The 19,181-nt window shown below is 45.0% G+C and overlaps 1 long non-coding RNA gene across 1 annotated transcript in view; it reads right to left on the reverse strand.

Annotated features, from left to right (window-relative positions):
- Positions 1 to 9,314, reverse strand: part of LOC108533703 (uncharacterized) — a 40,429-nt gene extending 31,115 nt beyond the window's left edge. Inside the window, exons 1-2 of the long non-coding RNA XR_001886797.1 lie at positions 9,269 to 9,314; positions 7,110 to 7,189 (exon numbers count right to left, since the gene is read on the reverse strand). This is a non-coding gene — a long non-coding RNA (uncharacterized LOC108533703). The remainder of the gene's footprint in view (positions 1 to 7,109; positions 7,190 to 9,268) is intronic.
- Between the last annotated feature and the right edge of the window lie 9,867 nt (positions 9,315 to 19,181).

The raw sequence follows: 19,181 nt of genomic DNA on the forward strand, positions 1-19,181 counted from the left end.
CTCCTGGGGTACTGCCTAGTGGAGCTGTGAAAAGAGGGCCACCATCCTCCAGACCCAAGAATGGTAGATCCACTGACAGTTTGCATCATGTGCTTGGAAAAGCTGCAGACACTCAGTGCCAGCCCATGAAGGCAACGAGGAGGGAGGCTGTACCCCACAAAGCCCCAGGGGTGGAGCTGCCCAAGACCATGGGAACCCACCTCTTGCAAAGGAGTCAAGGAGTCAAAGGAGATCATTTTGAAACTTTAAGCTTCGACTGCCCCACTGGATTTCAGACTTCTATGGGACTTGTAACCCCTTTGTTTTGGCCAATTTCTCCCATTTGGAATGGCTTTACTTACCCAATGCCTATACCCCTATTGTATCTAGGAAGTAACTAACTTGCTTTTGATTTTATAGGCTCATAAGCGGAAGGGACTTGCCTTGTCTCAGATGAGACTTTGGACTATGGACTTTGGAGCTAATGCTGAACTAAGACTCTGGGGTAGTGCTAGAAAGACATGATTGGTTTTGAAATGTGAGGACGTGAGATTTGGGAGGGATCAGGTGCAGAATGATATGGTTTGGCTATGTCTCCACCCAAATCTCATTTGAATTCCCACATGTTGTGGAAGGGACCTGTGGGAAGTAACTGAATCATGGAGGCAAGTCTTTCCCGTGTTGTTCTTGTAATAGTGAATAAGCCTTATGAGATCTGATGGTTTTATAAAGAGGAGTTCCCCTGTACAAGTTCTCTCTCTTTGCCTGCTGCTATCCATGTATGACATGACTTGCTCCTCCTTGCCTTCTGCCATGAGTGTGAGGTCTCCTAGCCATGTGGAACTGTAAATCCATTAAACCTCTTTCTTTTGTAAATTGCCCAGTCTCAGGTATGTCTTTATCAGCAGCGTGAAAACAGATCAGTACAGTTCTCCATCATGAGGAATCTGGTCACCAATCTTTTTGGCTGCTTCATACTGAGGAGGGACGTTGTGGGCAGCTTCATACCATGGGTGAACACTTGACCACCCAGGAATCCAAGGTTAATATAATACTATAATTTTCTTCTGAAACACAATCTTTCTCCCCTGCCATTTCCCCCCCTCCACCAAAGACAAATCACTACAGGGCCATCTTTTATTGATACTACACAAACATTTTATAGCAAAAAAAAAAAAAATTTTTATCCCAATATAGTCTCAGGTATTTTGCTATAGCAGAAAAGACAGACTCAGGCATTTTGCCTGCTCACCTCTTATCTTCAGGTGAAAGGTATCAGGCATCTCCACCCCCACAGTCCTGCTGGCAGCACCCTAGCATACTCACAGGCAGGAAGCAGGAACTTAGGGGTGGCTTCCAGGGAAGAGAGGTATCATGATGAGAAACACTTGTAGGGCCTGAGCTGACCCAGGCATAAGAGGGAGGGAGAGAGCATCAGGCAGGAGAATCAATGTGAACACGAGAAACAGAGGAAGGTGGGACGAGCCCCTGGAAGAGAAGGGGACGCCACGATACCAGGCTCACCTCTGCCATTGAAGAGCTGCTTGGTGACTCCTCATAGTCTGCAAAGCAACCTTCTCATAATCTGTAGCTCACCAAGTCAGACTACCAATTTAGGACATAAACAAGGCTGAGGCATTTTATCTTTCTTCCCGCAATTTAGGCACTCAGTCTCCCCCACAGACTTGTGCCTCTCGTGACAGCCACACTTAAGGACAGCAGCAGGCAGCTGGAGGATCATTCCCTCTGGCTGCTGCCCCAGCTGTATTTACCTCTGGGCATAGTGACTATCTAAGATCTGGAACAACCTCTAAGAACAGGGAACAGCCTTGACGTCTGAGAGAACATTACAGCTGGGGAAAGCTTGCTGCAGCAACTTGCCTCTTACTGAGTTCTCTTTGAACTCTTCATCACTTTTCCTGAAAAGGGAGGGAGCTGAGGAAAGGCATAGAAGTTGTTTGGGCTATTGAGGCCAGAGGAAAAGAGTTCCAGATTTAAATGATATCAATCCAGCTATAAACCACACGATCCGCTGAGTATCAACTGACATGCAGACACAAAAGTGAATGCTTGCTTAAACTAATGTGAGGGGAATGAAAATTATTCTGCTCTTACAGGAGCACTGCCTGGCTGAGCAGGCGGTCTGGGCCAGCCACACAGAGATTGGTAGAAGGACTCCTGTCCCCATCTACTCACAGCAAATGAACTTGGCTCCTTTCTTAGGGCCCTCCAGGATACAGGCTCCCCATTGTGCTTTGAGAATGAATTTTGTGCTGAATGGGGAAGAGGGAATTTTACATTTGCTTATGTTAGAAGGCAGTATAGCCAATGAGAGCCAAATAACCCAAGAATGTTGGCACTAGAAGGGACTTTAAGCCATTTAATTCACACTCATCATTTAAGACAGAGAAACTGAGAAAGAAGAAAGAAGAAAGAGATTTGTACAAATTCACTGGTAAATTCTCACAAAGTCGAGTCTAGAATCTAGCAGACACTCAGACCCATCCTCCTCCCTTTCTCTGCTGCCTCCATGGAAAACGTGGTGGTTTTCCTGGCTTGTTGTGGTTCTCTGAAAGCCCTTGGATTATCAGAGCTCACATTCACCTAGGTGTATTTCCTCAACTCACCAGCTGGGGCTGAATGAGGCTCAAAGACCAGTGGGAAGAGAGTGCTTGCTGAAGGGTGCATGGTGGACTGAGAGAGAGGTACTATGAATTAGATTCATGACTTTACACTACCCACTTGAGAACTTCATTTTCAAATGTGCAATAAGAAACAGACGCTCTTACTACACCCAACAAATCATTCAGCATGTGTCAAGTCCAGTGAGGAGGGGAACAGGCGCAAACAAAACTCTTGAGGCATGCTTGGTTCTTTATCAGTAAGTCGTGATCTCCCCATAAAAAAATCAGTCACCTCCTGTGGTTGGACACAAGTAGAGACTGTAGGTCCCCACCCCTATTAGCTTGCTACCAAGTGGAGCTGTTGCAGTAAATGCAAGTCTCAGCTCAGACCACATTTCATCAAATGCAGGGATCTATGTTACATACCAGATTATACTAATCTTTAAAAACCTTACTAAGAAGTTTTTGCGCTCTCTCTCTTGCACGCTGTCTCTCTCTCTCTCTCTCTCTCTCTCTCTTTCTCTCTCTCCTTGCAACCTCTGGCTCCCCCAAACAAAAAACAGCAGAAATGCGCAGGCAAGAGGGGGCTGCTGTCCTAGGCTCTGTCCTTTAAAGGGTCTCTTTCTGCCCCCTCCTAGGCACCCTCTTTCCACAGGTGATGAGTCACAGGGCCCAGGGAATGTGTCTGCACCTGTGACTCATCACCGGTGGAAGCCCATACCCCACCTAGACCACTCTTTGGTGCCCAGGATCCCAAGGGCCCTGAACCCACTTCAGCCTCTTCAGGGGGTCTGAGTCCTGAGGTCATCTGTCTCATGGCTGTCCTCATCCCTAGGCCACCAGGCAGCCATTTATAAAGAATGGGCTATGCAGACTGGGGTGTCTTTAATACAGGATGAGGGATGGAGCTGGGAGCAGAGAGAGAACAGAGACACTGGGACAAGCAGATGGAACTCTGAGTCCAATAATTCTATATCCAAACTTGATATTCTAGGTCCCTCTGAATATATATTTTTCAAAGCAAGAGGATAGAATATGTTCTATATTATGGTTTCTTGGCTGGATTTATAGCTTTTAGATATTTAAACATATGCTATGTGGGTCTCCATTTGCACTCTTGCCCCAGCCTGCAGATGTTGGAGATAGGTTTTTGAAGCAAACACAAAGACCAGTTTCCAATGGTTAGGTGGTGGGGGGCAAGGGGAGACTGGTCTTATCCTTGGAGATGTCACACCAGTGGGCTCTAGACCCCTAGCCCTACACAGATGGCATAACTATTGGGCTTGATCATTTTTATCCCTTATTCATACAAGGCAATTAGTCCTATTAGATTACTCCTAACCAAACAAAAAAATCTGCTGGTTTGCCAAATCAACAATTACTTTTAACACTTTTGTGTGCAAATAAAGGAAACTCAGTTGTTGACACAGACTAGAGTTCACTTGTTTATGTTATCCACTAATTAATCAACCCTAAAGAGTAAAAGCAGATTAGGATTAATCGGTTTACACACATATTCCATTACTTATGCTACAGTATTTAAAAATAATGACCACAAGGTCAGGCATGGTGGCTCACGCCTGTAATCCCAGCACTTTGGGAGGCCGAGGTGGGCAGATCGCTTGAGATTGGGAGTTTGAGACCAGCCTGACCAACATGGGGACACCTCATCTCTACTAATAATACAAAATTAGAGGGGCGTGGTGGCACATGCCTGTAATCCCAGGTACTCAGGAGGCTGAGGCAGGTGAATCACTCGAACCCTGAAGGCAGAGGTTGAGATGAGCTGAGATTGCACCACAGCACTCCAGCCTGGGCAATAAGAGCAAAACTCCATCTCAAATAATAATAATAATAATAATAATGACCACAAATACAGCATAGCAGCCAGCCTGCCAGAGTCCCCCTTTTGTTCCTAAACTGGACACATCTGGTGGCTGTTGGCAGCCGCTCTCAGGATGAGGAATCTACGAGGCCCCAGAAACCCAGAACAAAGGCTCCTCTCCCCTCCAGAAAGGGCATGCCAGCCCCCAGGATGATGTATTTCACCATTTCAGACAATCCTTCTTTAACCCAATAAGCCACATCCCCCAGGCCTATGCCCCAGTTTGGGGTTCTAAGGTACTTACTGCACAACATTTACATAAAATCATTCTTTGTTTCTGTGCCAGTGCTCTATATTAAGCAACTTCCCTTTACCTGCACTTACACTGCAGGACCTAAGAATTTTCTACCCACATCCACTTAGGGGCTTTCCATGGGCAGATTTGGCCATGACCCACCACATGCTGTTTTTGCAACTCTTTGCTGTGTTTACTCTTCATGCAAACTTGGGTTATTCCAATAATTGTTTTTCAGTAATTTGGAGAGTTATGGGAATGCAACATTGAGCCCAAAAGGCAAGAGCAGAACTAAAACTTGTGACATTAAATAGCCAAGAGTTCTATCCAAAATCTTCTAGAAAGTTAATGAGAACCCCAGGCAAATCAACTGGAAGAAAAATATTTACCATTTAGTATGAGACAGTTGCAGGTACCAACCTTAGTCTACAGAAACGTAGACAAGCTAATCAGTGGGTTCCATTCCAGTTCACCCAGGACACACAATACCACATTCAAGAATTCCCTAATGAATATACAGTTCTTACTTTCTCTGTGACCCAGCTCCCTCCCTGCAAGTCCCCAGAGACTGGGAACAGGGAATTTCAAGTGGAGCACCACATATTCTCCTAAATCTCTTGTATAAGTCAGAGTCCTTCCTTCATACACAAGGGCTTTAAAAATTCAAAAGCCAGGAAAATGGTCTTCTATATCTCTGACCCCTGTTGACCATCCCTTCATTAAGGCAATGAGGACAGACTAACCTTGCTCAAAAAAGCAAGAAGTACTATGGGAGGCCGAGGCTAGGGGATCACCTGAGGTCAAGGATTCGAGACCAGCCTGGCGAACACGGCAAAACCCTGTCTCTACTGAAAACACAAACATTAGCTGGGTGTGGTGGCACATGCCTGTTATCCCAGCTACTTGGGAGGCTGAGGCAAGAGAATCACTTGAACCTGGGAGATGGAGGTTGCAGTGAGTGGAGATTGTGCCACTGCACTCCAGCCTGGGCAACACAGCGAGGTTCTGTCTCAAAATAAATAAATAAATAAATAAATAAATAAATAAATAAACAAACAAAAACAAAATAAAAAGAAGAGAAGTAGGTGAGAGGGTTAAGAAAGAAATACAGGAGGAAAAAACTATATAATACTTCAAAATTAATATCCAACCATAATACTAACAGAGTTTTGAATACATTTCCGTATAGTCTGTTGATTTAAAAAACTTTCTTTAAGGGCCGGGCGCGGTGGCTCAAGCCTGTAATCCCAGCACTTTGGGAGGCCAAGACGGGCGGATCACGAGGTCAGGAGTTCGAGACCATCCTGGCTAACACGGTGAAACCCCGTCTCTACTAAAAAAATGCAAAAAAAAAAAAAAAGCTAGCCGGGCGAGGTGGCTGGTGCCTTTAGTCCCAGCTACTCGGAGGCTGAGGCAGGAGAATGGCGTAAACCCGGGAGGCGGAGCTTGCAGTGAGCTGAGATCCGGCCACTGCACTCCAGCCTGGGCGACATAGCGAGACTCCGTCTCAAAAAAAAAAAAAAAAAAAAAAAAAACTTTCTTTAAAATATAGATATGATTACAAGCCTCCAACAGTTTCAGTTCCCTACAAAGGAAGTATTAGAAAGATCCTCCTACATTTGGAAAATGAAGCGCTGGCACCACTGAGATATTTGTCTGGGAGACCTACTGTTTGCATGGGCAGAGAAAACATTCACATGGAACATTCAACCACAAAAGCATCAGATCCTGGGAACAAAGCTAACAATTTCCCAAACACTTCCAAAACATAGCTCTGACCTCTACTCCATCAAAAATTCAGATTTAATTTTAGGAGATCCTGCTCTATTTCTTAAATCAAATGTCCCTATCTCTCTTGCACCGTGAATGCTCTGAATCGACCAGTAAGACAAAAGCAACATTAAAACCAACAGTGAGGGCAGTTTCAGCATCACCTTGCTCTCCTCCAAGACATCTCCTAGTTACCTTGCTCCTTTCTCCCTGCCAGATCTTGAGTTCTCTTTTCCAAAACATGGCTTGAGGACCTCCTTCAAGAAGTCTTCCTCATGTCTCTTATCTTGTTCTTATCATCCCATGGCTAGTGTAAGTAGCACAGATCCCATCTGCATTCCAGTTTTATGTGGTCCTGTTGTTTCTTCCTGTCTTCCATTAGCCTATAAGCTCTATTGTACAAGGTCTACACACTCACATCCATTGTACTACCCATAACCATTTTGCACAATATTCTGCATACAGAGGGAACTTAATTTTTGCAGTTTGACTTCTGGGTCTCTATTCTGGCTCCTGGGTAATCATTTATCAGCAAACAAATTAGTTATCAGCGAAACAGCCATGGTTTCCAGAGTGAATCATTTGTATTTCCACTGCTGGAAAAAACAATACATACCACTTTCCTTGCAGAGAGGCACGCGGTCAGAACGTCACGGGCAGATCCCACCTGAGAGTTTTGACACTTGTAACTCTGACCTGGAAAGGTGAATCAAGTTTTATTTTGATTCACGTGTTTTTCCAGATTCCTTTAACCTAAATGCATAAAAATCAGAGAATGTGATCACCATAATATTGGCAACAACAATGACAAAGATATACACATACAGTCACTGGCTGAACACCCACCAGCACGATTGCTGGAAACCAAGCCGCACCACACCTGCCGAAGAATCCAGGACCACCTACTCATTGCAGGCTCAGCAGCCGTGCCCACCTTTGTCCATCCCAGGTATGGCTCCCCCGGATGCCAGGCTACTTCTCTCTCTTCTAGAGGCTGCTGTTCCTGCCGACACCCAGCACCTGCCTCCTAGCTCTAAGCCTGTGGGGGCAGCCAGGACAGTCTTGCCTCTGGCCTCCCTTAGTCCCATACTTCCAGGTGAGTGGCTTTGCACGGCAGCCCAGCCCTGGGGAACTTTTCAAGTGAGTGGGCTTCTTTCCCTCCCTAACTCCCTTACCCCCACCCAACTCCACCCCATACTGACCCTTTACCATCACCAGTTGTTGCCTTGCCAGGTACTGGTGGAACACCTACATCTCTGCCTTTCACAGGGCTTGGACACACAGGCGTTGGAGTCAGATAGGCTGTGTTTCAATTTTGAACCCCCTACACCAATTGCTTCTCTTTTCTGAACCTCAATTTTGTCATCCACAAAATGGAGATAGTATAATAATACCTGCCTTATGGTGGTGGTGTGAAAATTAAGCAGTAATGTCAACCATAATGATAACAGCTGTATTGACCAAGGGACTTCTGCATGCTGGGTGCCATGCAGTGTTTTGTACCTCTTCTTGAAGCCCAGCGTGGCATCTAGCCCAGAACAAGTAGTCAGCAGCTTCCTTCCCCCTCTTCTTCTTTCTTTTCTTCTCCCTCCTTCATTCCCTAAATCAAATAGAACCTGGAGGTGCAGAATCTGGTCCCTTGTGGGGGCTTTTTCCTCTCTGCAGCATCTTCCCTTCTTCTACAGGCCATCTGAGAGAACCCAGACCCCTACCCCCAGACTCCCCACCCACCAGAAACAGGAGACTTTTCACTCTCCTGTCCAAGTCCCCCACCCAACAGGGTAGCTCCATTTCTGTTTCCAGCCAGGTTTCCAAGCTCCAACCCCATGTTGGGGCTCTGCACCTGGTGTTCTGTTGCTCCGGGGAACACAGATGGCCAACAGCTAGAGACAAGGCCAGCTCTGTGTTCTCCTGGACCACAGAATGTGCCCCTGAGAGTCCTTTCCTTCCACTTCAGCACACACGCAGGCCATTTGTGCCAGGAATGCTGCAAAACACTGACTGGACACAGATAATCAATGCTTAAGCATAATGGTCTCCAATGGAGCAGGAGAAGGTCAGGAACCAGCGGGGCATAGCCATCCCCCCATCCTGGGGGAGACAGTCAAGAGGAAGGGCCCCTGGGGAAAGAGGGAGCTGCACCTTACATCAGCGGAGGGGGTGAGTGGAACACCAAGATTTGCTGAACTTCAGGGGCCATCCTATTTTGGGCTAGCCTCTGAAGAACCTTTAGTAGATTTTGCCGCACTTGACCCTGGCTCTGGTGCACATGCCTCCATTGTCTCAGCAAGGCTGCTGAGCTCTCCCTCTCCCTCTGTTCCATTCTTGCTTACATAAGGCCCTGAACAGCATCGCTGAGTACTTTTTCATATGCACCAAATCTCATCCACAACACACTTCAGTAGTCATAGACACTTTAAATCCTACTGTTAAAATCCATTTCCTTGCTTCTATGCCATTCTATTCCTTCCACCCTCTCCCAGTTGTTCTCAAAGGAAACCATGCATCAAACATTTGAGCCTCCCTCATCAGTTCTTACTCCAAGTCTCCAGGGCCATGTGACTGCCTATGATCTAATCTCCTATGGAGTCAATATACAATTCAAACACTTGATCGACAGACCACAGAAACTGTGGCCTCCACTTTCTACCTTCTTGTCCTGGGCAGGGCTAGGCCTGGTCACTGAGACTCTCTCCTGCCTTCCACAGTAAAAAAAAGGACCACCCACAACAGAGGCAAAGGCTTCAAGAACGTGCCCTGATGGACAGTACTTACCTCCCTCTGGCCAGGAGGACGGAAGCAGCAGAAACTCTCACTGCCTAATAAGAGGAGAAACAAAGTTGAATGTCTCCAGAAGGTTTGAAGTCAGAGAAATCATACGAATAAACAGACACAAAGCTCTGCTGCAGTCTAAGTGATTTATGTTCACTGTATCTTTACAATAATCCTGGGGGTTAAGTACTGTTACTATCCACTTCCAGAGTACACAAGTAAATAGTAGACGAGTAAATGGAGGCTCACAGTGGCTCTATAACTGTCCCATGGTCACACAGGCCAAAGCACAGAGGAAAATGACAGATGCATCCCTTCCCTTTTGCTTTAGGAAGGGTGGTCCCCAGGGCCTCATCTGGAAGACAGAAAAAAGATAAAAAAGAGCTGGACTACTCAGCATAATAAAATGATGGAGGGTTGCCAAATTGGTCCTAGCACTTGAAGAAAGAGGATGGTTATTGAAGAGAGAAGGGACTTTGCAGCAAAAAAGGAAGGAGGTTTTGGTACTTAAAAACTTAAAACAACCTGTTAGAAATTTGTAAGAGCTTGTCTAGTGTGACTTGGCATGTTTTTGTGCTGCGTTAAGTAGAACTGTAATTTTCTTCTACTACCCCAAATCTGCGGTGAAAGTCAGCCAGATGTGCCAACACTACCCACCATAACATTTGTGAATAGATGTAGGTATTGCTTGGATAACAAAAAAAGGGGCAAACTCCAGCACAGAGGAAGCAGTGTGGAGAGAGGACAGTGGCTTTGATGAGCAAACACTGGACCCAGGACCACCCTGGGCAACAGAAAATTGGGTCTGAGCAGGAATGGGAGGGAAGGCAGGCTCTGCAAATGCGAAGGCCCTGGAGAATCTTTGAAAATGTTGAGAGGAAGCATGATTCCCCATGTAATTTCAGACGGAGGCTTGAGCCATTTGATGTGGATATTAAAGAAAGTGTGACTTCCAGAAGGCTGAAGGTTTGGAACCCTTTGTTATACCTCTTGCAATTCTAACAACCACCCATGAGATAAAATTTATTTTCCCCTTTGTACAGATGAGAAAGCCCAAGTCATTTAAGAGGTGGATGTAGCCTGGAACCAAAAGACAGGGCCATGACAGATTGCATCTGTCCAGTCTGCTCTGAGAAAAGCTCTCCTGTGGAGCACTTCACCCTGCCGGCAAGCTCCGCCCACTCCTGCACAGAACTGCTCAGAAGTCCTTCTTCGTGCTGAATTTTGTATTCCACCCTATCCCCCATGTCACTGCAATCTAAACCTTTTCCTTAAGGACTTCAATGTTAGAAGTCCTGGCTCTGGCTCTGACTCTGACTCAGACAGCCTAGTTGAGTGACCTTCACATGACTGGGACTCAGTTTCCTTGTCTATAAAAATGGGTAATACCAACATCTATTTCATAAGAGTGTTGTAAGGATTAAACAGAAAAAAAAAAATGCAAAGCACCTAACATATTGTTAGTTTTCAAAAAATATTAATTCTATTACTATTATTGTTTTTCCTTGACTTAATGTCCTGTGTACTTTTAGCTTCCCTCAATGCTAACATCCAGTACAAAATCAGAACATTGATACTGGTGCAACCTACATATTTCATCAGTTTTACATGCTCTCATTTGTGTGTGTGTGTGTGTGTGTGCCTGCATCATTTTATCGCCTGTGTAGATGCGTGTGACCACCACCATGATCACGATACAGAATGGTTCTATCAGCACAGAGGTCCTTGTGCTTCCTCACCTCCTTTCTTGCCCCTCCTTTATACTTGCCCCCCAAGGGGTGTCCCCAGGAGGTGTCTCAGAGAAATCTCAGACATGTTTTCCCACTCAAGCCTGCTTGAAATTGTTGCTTCCTGCAAGCCACCGGGGAGGCCTGGGGCTGCCCCTTTGTCATCAGTCTCCTAAAGGCCTATGCCCTCCTGCCCAGGATACCACCTCCACGTTCCCCCGAAGCCGAGACACATCAGGCATGCCAAATGGAGCTACAGTGTGCGTCATTTATACAGGATATTCTGTAAGAAATGGGGAGACTGTCCATTCTCCAGCTCTATGTCGCATTTGGCCACATGAGTCCCAAAGCAGATTGCATCTGCCCAAACTGTACGCCCCCTACCCATTCTGACTGCAGTTTCCTTGTCTTCGAAGGTCAGATCTAAACCCTGGGACTGGGCTGGGTTTAGCAAGACAGTGTCTTTCCTCCTAATCGCTAAACCTGTGTCCCCTTGGGGCCTCTGTTCAAAGCTTCTTCTTCTTTTTTTTTTTTTTTTTTTTGAGATGGAGTCTCGCTCTGTCACCCAGGCTGGAGTGCAGTGGTGCGATCTTGTTCAAAGCTTCTACAGCACAATTTTGGTTTTCCTGGGTAAATAGATGCACAACGGGTTCACCACACATAAGCCCATCAGATAGACCAAGCTACATTGCAGGATCACAGTTTAGGCTTGGCTTGGGTGCCTGACTCCTCTCAGGATAAATTTGACAGCATTAAAAAACAGACGAAATAGCCAACCTAAGCTCAGGAAGGAAGTCCTCAGGTTTGTAGGCTCATAATTTAATTCAAAATAAAAGTTTTACTGAGTCTAGCTTTGGTCAAAAATATTTGATTGTCTAAAGAAGGTAATTACCTCTCTCTTATTCACCTAGCATCTAATATAAGATGTGTTTATGGTAAGTAACCTGTATCTCAGTATTTAAATTACAGAATAGCAAAGGGGAAATGTGACTTGGCTAGAGGAGGATTAACATCATCCAAAGATAGATAGACTTAAACCTCTTTGCAGGAGAGAATAGCATGTTTTAGGCAATATAAGAAAAGTTGCATCATGTTAGGCAAAAGCATAATGTTGCTATTGTCTTTACTGGGAAGTTAAACATGGTTAAAAAGTGCGTGTGAATGCCAAGTTTACAAGGAATACACTGTGGTGGCTTTGTACCAATGACAACTGAGCTTAACAGAAGCTATGTTTCCAAGAATTCCCTTCACTGTGTAGTTCTAGGTTATGGTTGGCCACAAGACACATTTTGCATCAGACTTGGAAGGTGGGCATGGAGTAGTGGCCATATTTCCTATGCCCTGAATGTAGCAACAGGGCAGCAGGTGCTGTGGCAGCTGGCAAACATCATCGCTGACGTGGTGTGCGTGTCCAGACCCACAGTTCCTCCAGCTCCTTCCAGATCTCCTCCATCTGTTTCTCTGAGTCCTGGGCCAGGTGCAAGTACAGCTCCATGGCAAAGGGCTCCAGCTTCTCCAGCAGGTCATGCAGAATTGAGGCTGGAGTGGATGGGAGAGAGATACATGGGTTCCAGTTAGTCTGTCTTCATGGTTTCTAATTGTCTTCATGGGTTCCATTCCGTCTTTGTGGTGTCGTGTTTGTCCCTGTTCTTATCCACACCCAGCTCCCATTCCAACTGTGTGTTTGTCTGACTCATAGGACTTCAGGTCAACAGTAGACACCAGAGGGGCAATGATGGGCATAGATGGCCTCCCCCCAGCTCCCTTATGGCAAAGCTAGGACTCTGCCATCCATTTTTCTATATCACTTACATTGGTTCTGCATCTTTGATCAAACCCTGACTGATACAGAATTATGTATTGATTACTTCTCAGAGACACTATAACCAACCGAATTTGATATTTGTTGATTGAACAGAAGATCAAGTTTTAACTGCATATTGATTGAAGGGGTGAACGATGAGTAAGAAATTAAAATAACCTTTGGAGGTGCACAGAAATATGTATTCTCTGGCCTGAAAAACAAGTCCTAGGTGACTTTGACCTTCAATTCTTACACTCAAATATCCTGCCTATTCTTCAAATAGGAAGCATCTCTGTAAATGTCTAAGCATTTATTTATTCAACCAACTATGCATTGTTTTCCTCTCTGTCCTATGTATTACTCTACAACTGGACTCCAACACACACTGTGTATGGTTCAAGAAAATCGCTGAGACATTTTCCTTCCTCCCTCCAGAGGCTTGATCCCAATCTCCTTTCACTTTTATTTTATTTCTCAAACTCCAGACTCTAAGTTCTGAAGACCTGACTCAAATCCCTGCCTTTGGGCCCTCTGGATTTCACATCTACCCATATATACCCTGGTATTTGATCCTCTGTCCTCCTTGTGGACTCTGGCTTCGCTTGATCCTTCAGGCCCTGTCACCTCCCCTGATCCTGGCTGGAGCTTGCAGCCCCAGCTCCTACCAAAGTCATCGTCTGCGTTTGACTACCTGGATGGTGCTTCCCAGTAAGAAGGAGAATAGGTGACATCCAGACACCACTCCCTAGAGCCTGCAACCTGGTGGGGGAAGTGAGTTATACACAGAATACAAAATATGCATCAAAGAAGTCTGGAAAAAAGCATAATCCCTTTAACCCAACCCAAGGTCATCAGGAGAGTCTTCCGGGATTAGGTGACCTTTGGAGGGACTGGTAAAAATTTAACATAACCCCAGCTATATATAACCCCAGGAGAAGAGTTGGGAAGGTAGGAGGGGGAAATGCTAGGGATAATGGAAAAAGCCAAAGAATTGGAGCATGAGGTCTTGCAAAGACAAAATTCAGTTAAATCATTAAAAGAGTGCAGAGAAAACATTAGGAAATACAGACAAATTTCTATTTCCTGTCCAAAAAGAAGCAGGGAAACTATAACCACCACAAATAAGTCTCCAGTTTATCCATGACTTAAAACTCATCATTCACAAACTGCTTGCTGGGGTGACAAACATCTGAACAGTGAATGAGAGGATGAGAGGAAAAACTGGATGATCGTGAAATGTTAGTAAGTTGCCCTGAAATTAAGAGCGTACCATTTCCACAAGGCTGGGAGAGAAGTCCCAACTCTGAGGCTTTGGCAGCTCAGGGAAGCAGAGCACCTCTCTGGGACTCCACAAGTGCTCTTGGTGACTGAGCTGTGAACATTGCCCAAGAATGCATTTTTGAAAGTCATAAATAATACAAACAACTTCTCGAGTTAAACACACAGGGAAAAAATGACTGAAGATATGTCTGTTACAGATAAACATGCTGCCACATCTTTTTGACAGATTATGGCATTGGCGATTCTTCTAATAAAAAATTTAAGTTGAAAGACCACCAGCAAAATCACTGTTCCCTGTAAAAGACAATTCTAACTTCATTTCTACAAGACAAGGGTAGGCTTCTTAGGATTCTCTGGACAGGAGGATGGAACAAACCTGAAATATTTTGGGTTGTTCGTTTGTTTTTGAGATGGAGTCTTGCTCTGTCACCCGGGCTGGAGTGCAGTGGCACGATCTCAGCTTACTGTAACCTCCGCCTTCCAGGTTCAAGTGACTCTCCTGCCTCAGTCTCCCAAGTAGCTGGGATTACAGGCATGTGTCGCCATGCCTGGCTAATTTTTGTATTTTTAGTAGAGACAGGGTTTTGCCATGTTGGCCAGGCTGGTCTCGAACTCCTGACCTCAGGTGATCCACCTGCCTCATCCTCCCAAAGTGCTGGGATTACAGGTGTGAGCCACCATGCCCAGTCCCCAAACCTGAAATATTCTAAAGCTCATCTAACAGATATTAGCTAGCCAATACAATTAGAATATATTCCACATGTCCTCATTATTTAAACAAACTCCAATTGGAAAATTTCTCACTCATAGTACTAAAACAGTTCCTCTTGGATTCATCAGGTTAATTAAATGACCCCTGAGGTGAACTGTGTCTAGACTTATTGTAGACCCAGCCAAATTACCGTGATCTACTGCAGGACAGCCAAATCCTGATGCCGTGAAATATAATACTGTACCTCTGAATGGAGCAAAGTAGAAAGCCTCGGAAAAGCAGGGAACACAGGAATATTTCTGGGGTATAACCTGTATAAAGGCAGGATCCAAATAGTTCAGTCTCAAGATGATAGTCAAGGAATACAGCCTGACACAAGAAAGAATTTCAAAGACTCAAATGATTTATTTTGAGATTCTTGGAAACCACAAAGAGAAGGCAAATATAGAGTATACAGCAACACTTACGAATTTCCCTTTCTTCTGCACCCATTTCACTCATATGTGCTGCTTTTGTTCTGAGGTTGTCCCTCGCCACAATTCCCCGAGGGCTTTCTCTAGGCTGAGCTCCACACTTGCATTTTCCTCTCTTTACTTCCTCTCTTATGTCTACCCTTTCATTATAGTCGTTGATATCGCCTCTCTCCCAGTGATAAAGGGAATAAAAACACTTCCTCTTTGGGAGAGGAAAGAAGGGAGGAAATTTGGCAGGCCATCATAGCGTGAGTTTTTGGTTATCTGGGAAAGGGAGGAAGCCAGCAGACATTCCCATCTTTATTCCATTTAGCTCCCTCTCTGCCAGACAATGATAAGGAAACTTAATTTACACCAAAACCAGGGACAGGGAGCCCATTTCAGAGGCTCAAATGAATATACGGCCACACATTCTTAAAAAAAAACTCATCTTTCAACCATCTTTTGTTGGTTGACATATGATTTCTTTATCATAAGAGAATAAGTATGAGATATTAAACAGCACATTTTTTGTTATTTTTTGTTTGTTTGTTTTTCGAGACGGAGTTTCACTCTCGTTGCCCAGGCTGGAGTGCAATGGCACGATCTCGGTTTACTGCAACCTCCGCCTCCCGGCAGAGGGTTCAAGCAATTCTCCAGCCTCAGTCTCCTGAGTAACTAGGATTACAGGCGCCCGCCACCATGGCCCACTAATTTTTTTTTTTTTTTTTTTTTTTGTATTTTTAGTAGAGACGGGGGTTTCACCATGTTAACCAGGCTGGTCTCAAACTCCTGACCCCAGGTGATCCACCCACATTGGCCTCCCAAAGTGCTGGGATTACAGGCAAGAGCCACTGTGCCCAGCAATAGCACATGTTTTAAAGTTAAGATGAGGCAACATAAAACTTGAATTAATAAATGTGACAAACAAAAATGACAATAAAATAATAAATTATAAATCCCAACATGAATACAATCATATTTCTTAATTTTGACAGTGTGAACAATAGACTTAGTGTTAAATCATTTGCAGCACGGTCCGATAAAAGAACTTTTCCCTCATGTAAAGACTACACCCTAACTCAGGCATGGGAAAACATCATCTCATATAACCCTCATAAACCCCAACTAAGCCAGCTCTTAGGGCCACACCAGTGTTCCACCATCTGTAAAGCCAGTTTTCATCTAAGTTTAATTTTAAAAAGCCAAAATGTTAAGTAAAATCTTGTTCTTGTACATCCACTCTGAGGTGGGTTCTTAGTGTCCTGACCCAGGATGTAGCTGGGATGGAGCAGGACTGCTTGAGGAAAGAGGGCTTCTGGGCTCACCTTTTCAGCTTGGCAGAAGCCTTGAAACCGGTGGAAGAAAGAGGCCTGGTAAGGAACTGGGGTTTGGAGCCCCTTCAAATTACTCAAAGCCAAAAAGGCGTACAGAGAGAGAAGCGCAAGAACCTAACCACCCGAAGTGGCATTTCTGGTGTGTGTTCAGGCAGCTTTTTTCATCTGTGTTTCCATAAAGACCTCTCTTGCATAAAACTCATCCAGGCCTCTGTGAACTGGTTGAGCCAGGGCAAGATGCACAGTCTCTGGGACTGAGTGTGAGTAAACAAGATTCTCCCCTTACCTCACAAGCCTACCCCTACCCCAAAACAATTCAGCACAGCGGTATACTTTAAAGGCCCACAGCTCTCCCCAGCAAACAGACAAAGCTCTGCAGCCTTCAGATAGAGACTTCATCCTCAAGCCAGACAAGGACTTCATCCGGGTGGGAAAGTGATGAGAAGGAGAAGAGGCAATAGTAATGTGTATACACCACACACACACACACACACACACACACACACACACACACACAGGTTACAGGTAGAGAACTCTAAAATTGCAGTGTGAAGTCTCTTGATATAGGCCACATTCTCTGGTCATCTGTTTATCCAAACAGAGTTCTACACTAAGGTCAAGAGAGTCTTTTTAAAATTATAGAGTACTGTGCTTTGCTAAATGGCATGATGGAATGAAGACAGCACTGGTGATGCTACTAATTATGCAGCTTGAGAAAGCTCTCACTTGCGCAGAGCTTCGGTTTCCTCATGTGAAAATTGGAGATGATAAAACCTAACTTATAGGATTTTCATGAATATTAAATAAAATAACACGTAAAAACAACTGACCAGAAATGGTAACAAGCAAGAGCAGAATTTGGAAAAAGGGTTTGCTTGATTCTAACAGATGTTCTCCAAAGGTGCAAAATTAGGTTGTTGAGAAAGGTGGTGTGTGGCTGGTTGACGCAAGGCTTTGAGACCGCCTGCCTGTCAAGTTTGATTTTGAAATCTCAGGCTCTTAGAAGCCTCTGTAAGAGGACGGCTAGTCACAAAGCCATACCTTGTAGTGTGGTCTGCGAAGATGCCTGTAAAACACTCAAAGCTTCTTGAAAATTCCCCTGCGGATCTCCTCTTCTGGATTCCTCCCCACCCCACACAATGAGCCACACTACACATCCAAGGAAAACAAAGAGACAACTCTGAAGCCCTAAGGAGTGGCCCAGCTAGGCCAGTAGTTTTCCCCAGAGGGAAAATGTGCTTCCAGACACACTGGGCTGGAACTGACTAGAAACTGGGCTATGTTGACTGAACAAGTTGAGAAAGATTCGCCTCTGGCTTTAATAAGTTATGACATCAGCTTTTGGCATTTAAAATATTCAGTTGTTTACCTTAAAAAGTCTCTTAAGGCTGGTTGTGGTGGCTCATGCCTGTAATCCCAGCATTTTGGGAGCTCGAGGTGGGTGGACCACCTGAGTTCAAGAGTTCAAGACCAGCCAACATAGTGAAGCCCCATCTCTACCAAAAATACAAAAATTAGCCAGGCGTGATGGCAAGCACCTGTAATCCCAGCTATTTGGGAGGCTGAGACAGGAGAATCGCTTGAACCCGGGAGGCAGCAGTTGCAGTGAGCTGAGATTGTACCACTGCACTCCAGCCTAGCTGACGAGAGCGAAACTCCATCTCAAAAAAAAAAAAAAAGTCTCTTGCCATTAATTTCTTTTCTGGTTTGAATAAAATAGCCTTTTTCCAGATTGTATTAATTTGCAATAAAAGTATTCTGACCTCCATGCATTTTTCTTATCTGTAAAATGAACCAAGACGCTGTTAAGCTTCCTTTGGGCTCTGAGAACTGTAGGACTTGGGGACAAACAAACCAGGTGGCTAATTCTACTGAGGGCTTCACTGTCACCTGTGGTTTCTGCTCCTTCAAAGGAGTGAGGATTAACTGCTATTTAGACACAAGAATGCAAGTCTTTGATTATTTGGGTGTCTGTTTTCACAGGCGTTGGACCTGACCCTGCAGCCGGGGAGCCCTGACTGGACCACTCCTCTCATTTGAAAGTAGGCAGGCCTGGCTGACACCAGACACCACAGAGGTGTGGCCCCCACCAGACACGGCTACCATTAAACCCCATCTTGTTGCTCACTGGGTGTGTGGCCTTGGTTAACCACAAACCCACCCAGATGCCTCACTGGCAGGCCAGCTGAAAGCTGTTATTTCTTATCCAGCCCCTAAGGGATAGGATTAGAAGAGTTGCCTAAAATGTAAGATGTTGCATTCCTAAAGCCCTGGCTGTAACCCAGGGGGACTCCAGGCAAGACGGCTGATCCCAGCGACTTCACTCCTAAATGAAACCAAAGTCACCTAGTATCCTTGGAGTGGCAAGACATGGAGAATGGCAAGTGAAACCAGAGCCTTCTTGGCAGTTAACTGAGGTGCTCTGAGCAGGTGGCAAGGGAAGAAAACCTTGGCTTTATTTAAAGGGGCAATTAAAGTTCAGGAAGGAAAGGAAGTGTTGTTATTCTTAATTTTTCACACTCTCCCTGACCCCAACCTCCATTCCACAAATAGCCCAGGATTGCACTTGCTGCCAGCAGAAGTATATAGATACCTCTGGAAAG

The sequence above is a fragment of the Rhinopithecus bieti genome, unplaced genomic scaffold (assembly GCF_001698545.2).
Source record: "Rhinopithecus bieti isolate Rb0 unplaced genomic scaffold, ASM169854v2 scaffold_10614, whole genome shotgun sequence".
NCBI classification, from domain to species: Eukaryota; Metazoa; Chordata; class Mammalia; order Primates; family Cercopithecidae; genus Rhinopithecus; species Rhinopithecus bieti.